Source organism: Poecilia mexicana, unplaced genomic scaffold, assembly GCF_051168715.1.
Source record: "Poecilia mexicana isolate PSO_F unplaced genomic scaffold, ASM5116871v1 scaffold_14, whole genome shotgun sequence".
NCBI classification, from domain to species: Eukaryota; Metazoa; Chordata; class Actinopteri; order Cyprinodontiformes; family Poeciliidae; genus Poecilia; species Poecilia mexicana.
Genome location: NW_028263383.1, coordinates 4,797,371 through 4,803,148, shown reverse-complemented (window position 1 = coordinate 4,803,148; position 5,778 = coordinate 4,797,371).

Genomic DNA, 5,778 nt, shown 5'->3' with positions numbered 1-5,778 from the left:
GGTTCCATTATCAAAATAACTAGCAGGAGTTTAAAATTAACTAATCAGCCACCGCTGTTTTCACGGGAGCGCTTATTAATAATCGCAAAATAAATACCAAGCCTGAAAACCTGATATCGTAACGGACTGAATGTTATGTTTTTAAGGAAATCTCTGGTCGGCTTGTGGAGCGCAGGAGGTTGCCATGGCAACGGGTGTGCTTAAATGACAGAAAGAGATGAAGACTAAAAAGGCGCGAGTGGTTTAGAGTTGATCACCTGTTCGGGCTGTTTTACCTTTGTTTACCTTTGTCTTGGCGCATCACAGCCGCTGTAGTTTCTGAACATTCCATAAACGACAAACTTGGACTAATTATCTAATTCTTTGTGAGTATACGTCATTTACAACAAACATCACGGTAAATATGTTTCATTAAGTATTTAACAAATGGCTTCTGCCGCGATAATTATGTGAAATTAATTTTCACATAATTTAATTAATATTCTAATATTAATTAAAATAATTAATATTATTAATTATTTAATAAAGAATATGTCTAATATTCTTTAGACATATTGTCTAAAGAATATTGTCTATTCTTTAGACAATATGTCTAACATATTGTCTAAAAAATATGTTAGACAATATTTTTTTTATTGTCTAACATAAAAAGAATAGTTTGGTGCTGTCTGGCTCAGAGTCTGAGAGGCTTTTCCTTTATCAAGCTTTTTTTTTTGTTTGCCTCTTATTTAGTGGAAATATTGATGTTGATGAGACTTTCTCCAAAATGATAACCTTTTTCAACCTTTATAGCTCCACTGTTGAAAATGAGGCTCTAACATTCACAAATGACAGTGAAATAAAATCCAGTCCAACATCTGGTTTGAGGTGATTCCTCTGGAACCTGTTGGAGGAAAAATATCCCAACTTCAGAAAATGTGCTTTTAACTTAACAGAGCTCTGTGGTTCCTCCTATCAGTATGAGAGTCAGGGTGAGGAGGCGCCATGTTAGGAAGACGAAGTGGAAGCTGCAGGATCTTCAGAACAAACAGGTCATGATGCTGGGCTACTGATTATCCCTCTGTCTGGACACAGGATCAATATAACCAGTTTTAAAGCAAAAAATGAATGGTTATATGCCAGACATGGAAAAGTGGGATGCACTCCATGCCATTGTAACTCTTCTTGTCTAGTTGTCGGTCACCTAGTACAATACAGAATAAAAAACTCTTCACAATGTGGCTTTGACTGCAGGCAAGTGGTCCGACAGGCTGAAAAATAAAAGACATGGTTAGCGTCGTGACTGAGTGGTCAGCCACGAACACCAACCGGCGCAGTTCCCACTCATAGGGTCACATTTTTCCAGCCCAACCATGAGAAAAACTTTACAAATTATATTTGTAGATGTTAAATATTCTTGCAGTACTTCGTTAATTGTTGAACTATATATATATATATATATATATATATATATAAAAAATTCCCTTCTCACCCTCCGCGGGTGGTCTCTTTCATCCTCTGAGCTCGGGTCCTCTACCAGAGGCCTGGGAGCTTGAGGGTTCTGCGCAGTATCTTGGCTGTGCCTAGAACTGCACATTTCTGGACTGAGATGTCTGATGTTGTTCCTGGGATCTGTTTGAGCCACTGCTCCAGTTTGGGGGTGACTGCCCCGAGGGCCCCTATGACCACAGGCACCACTGTGGTCTTCACCTTCCAGGCCTTCTCCAGTTCCTCTCTGAGGCCCTGGTATTTCTCCAGTTTCTCATGCTCCTTTTTCCTGATGTTGTGGTCACTTGGTATTGCTACATCCACCACAACGGCTTTCCTCTGTTCTTTATCCACCACCACAATGTCCGGTTGGTTCGCCATTACCATCTTGTCTGTTTGGATCTGGAAGTCCCACAGGATCTTAGCTCGGTCATTCTCCACCACCTTTGGGGGTGTTCCCCACTTTGACCTCGGGGCTTCCAGTCCATATTCGGCACAGATGTTCCTGTACACTATGCCCGCCACTTGGTTATGTCGTTCCATGTATGCTTTCCCTGCCAGCATCTTGCACCCTGCTGTTATGTGCTGGACTGTCTCAGAGGCCTCCTTGCACAACCTACACCTTGGGTCTTGTCTGGTGTGGTAGATCTGAGCCTCTATTGCTCTGGTGTTTAGTGCCTGTTCCTGGGCGGCCAGGATGAGGGCCTCTGTGCTGTCCTTGAGTCCAGCTTTCTCCAGCCATTGGTAGGATTTTCTGATATCAGCCACTTCAGTTATTTGTCGGTGGTACATCCCATGTAGGGGCTTGTCTTCCCATGATGGTTCCTCCAGCACCTCGTCCTCTGTTCCCCATTGTCTGAGACATTCGCTGAGCACATCGTCCATTGAGGCTTTGTCCTTGATGTATTTATGGATCTTGGATGTTTCATCCTGGACAGTGGCTCTCACACTCACTAGTCCTCTGCCTCCTTCCTTACGGCTTGTGTACAGTCTCAGGGTGCTGGATTTGGGGTGGAACCCTCCATGCATGGTTAGTAGCTTCCGAGTCTTAACGTCCGTGGCCTTTATCTCTTCCATTGGCCAGCTAATTATTCCGGCAGGGTATCTGATTACTGGCAAGGCATAGCTGTTTATTGCACGGATCTTGTTCTTGCCATTGAGCTGGCTTCTCAGGACTTGCCTTATTCGTTGGAGGTATTTGGCTGTGGCTCCTTTCCTTGTGACCTCATCGAGGTTGCCATTTGCTTGTGGTATTCCCAGGTACTTGTAGCTGTGCTCTATGTCTGCTATTGTTCCCTCTGGGAGTGAGACCCCTTCTGTGTGGATGACCTTCCCTCTCTTTGTAACCATCCGGCCACACTTCTCTAGTCCGAATGACATCCCAATGTCAGTGCTGTAGATCCTGGTGGTGTGGATCAGTGAGTCGATGTCTCGCTCGTTCTTGGCGTACAGCTTGATGTCATCCATGTAGAGGAGGTGACTGATTGTGGCCCCATTCTTAAGTCGGTATCCGTAGCCAGTCTTGTTGATGATTTGGCTAAGGGGGTTCAGGCCTATGCAGAACAGCAGTGGGGACAGAGCATCTCCTTGGTATATGCCACATTTGATGGACACTTGTGCAAGTGGTTTGCAGTTGGCTTCAAGGGTGGTTTTCCACAGCCCCATCGAGTTTGCAATGAAGGCTCTTAGAGTCCTATTGATGTTGTACATCTCTAAGCATTCAATGATCCAAGTGTGTGGCATTGAGTCATAGGCTTTCTTGTAATCAATCCAAGCGGTGCACAGGTTGGTGTGTCTGGTTTTGCAGTCTCGGGTGACTGTGTGGTCTACAAGGAGTTGGTGTTTGGCTCCTCTGCTATTTATGCCGATGCCCTTCTGTGCCGTGTTCATGTATTTATCCATGTGCCCGCTTATCTTAGCTGCTATGATGCCTGACATGAGCTTCCATGTTGTAGAGAGACAGGTTATCGGCCGATAGTTGGATGGGACTGAACCCTTTGAGGGATCCTTCTGGATCAGGATTGTGCGCCCTTCAGTTAGCCATTCAGGGTGAGTCCCATTCTGTAGCAGCTGGTTCAGTTGAACTGCCAGTCGCTCATGGAGGGCAGTGAGTTTCTTTAGCCAGTAGGCATGGATCATGTCAGGCCCTGGTGCTGTCCAGTTTTTCATACCCGAGACTCTTTCTTGGACATCTGCCACAGTGATGGTTACTGGGGCTTGTTCAGCTGGGGCTTGTATATATATATATATATATATATATATATATATATATATATATATATATATATATATATATATATATATATATATATAGAAAGGTTTAAGGAGTTTGAATATTTTTGCAATGCATTGCACATGCATTTGCAACACGCATATTTACTTATATCTTGGAAAATATAGGAAAAATAATCCTAAATCACTTAAAAAAAAAAACTATCTTGCAGGACCAGTGTTTGGTTAGACAGCTGTAATCTGCTTTTGCTGCTGGAGCCGTTTTGTCGAATTAACCTCATGACATCTCTGCAATTCTCAGGAGTGGCTTATTGTGTCCTTTAGCTACCCCAGTTTGATACCTTCTGTCACCATGGATCAGTCCTCACCTGCACCAGACCTGCAGTGACACCACACCTCTGCAGCCTGAAGGACTATTCCTTTCCGTCTCAGTGCAAAGGGACTGACGGGACAAGTGACCCCCGCTGGCTTGGAAAACAGCCGTTCTAAATTCTTGTCTTTAGTGATAAACCTTTGGAAAATTGATGGCTGCTTTAAAGCAGGCAGCTATTGCCTCAGTCCTAGAAAGAAATGTGTGCACAGTGGACAGTTCCTCTTCATCTCAGCAGGGGGGGTCCAACTACACAAGTATGGAGCACACAACAGAATGCAGTTCTTCCTCAGACATGGAGAGGCCATGCTATTTTCATCAAAAGTATTACGTATGAGGACATATTTTACTTTTGTCATGGCTTTATTTATGACTCACTTAGTATGCAAGCTTCTTATTCCTACTGTAAAGATCATATGCGGCCAGAGGCATTTAGAAATCTCAATTTGTCTCCTTAGCTATTTAATATCATACAATTTAATGAAGCAACCAATAAACCAGCATCTCTCCTGACTGGAAAGTAATTCTTTCCTATGGATTCATCCATTACTATAATTCATTTTTTTCATTTATTCCACTTGCAACTAAATTATTGTGAACTGCAGTGCAGTGCAGTCCAGTGGTTATCTGGAAGAGCCTGCCAGCACGGTAGACTCTAATTAAGCCAAAAATGGCTTGTTAATTTAAAAAACTAAACAAAACATTTGAACCTAATTTAGCTCCATATGCCAGACTTGTAAAAAAAAAATAATCCAATGTTTGAAATGTAAGTAAAAAAAACAAAAACAAAACTGTATTCTTATTATGTTGGGTAGATTTATAATTAGACTGTTAGTGGGTACTTTTAATCTCTAACTATTAATGAAAATGTATTTACTGTCATGCAGTGATGTCCTGACATCCTCTGACATCTAAGTTGTTTTCATTAGTTTACTAAAGTTCACAATTACATTATAACATAAAGCTGCTGGCCAAATTTTATGCTAAATCAAGTAAGCCAATTTTAGATTTAATTTGTCACCTAATTAGCAACATGCCAGTGTCAGTTTTATTCTATTTGTCTTATTATTATTAGAAATCATTATTTAATCAGGGAACAATCTATTCATGATTTCATTAGAGCAGTTCTCTGGGGATTTCACAGAAGGTAAATGACCACAGTTTTTTTTTTGATCTTGTTCATTTTATAAATTGTTGTTTTCCTCTTTACTTGGATGCTCTTTACAGATCTTCCTCTATACTTAGTAGCCTGAAATTATGAAATGACTATGTGCTGGTATGGCAGATGGTTGTGTTGGCTGCTCTAATATAAGGTCCCAAGGTAACAAAAATGGCTTTTCCTGAGGTCCAAGGAAATAACATTGATCCAATTATGATTCAAATCACTCCCCAGAGTAGAACCAAGCACATTGGATGAAGGTGCTTGAACAAGAAACAGACTTATGGAGCTCTACAAGCTCAAATGTAGTTAAATCCATGGGGTGCCATTCGTGCTGCCCAAACCTGAACAAATCTAGCAGCTATTCATGAACTGGCTCAGTTAAACGGAGTATAATGTGTTGCGCTTCTCCTCTATCACCCTGAAAGAATTGGCCATCTGGGTCGTCTTCATAGTTGTGGAAACATGATTGAGTCCTGATTCTATCACATTGTGCAGTGATTCATCATCCCAGACAAAGGAGTCAGCTGGCTTAAGGCTTTGTCATATT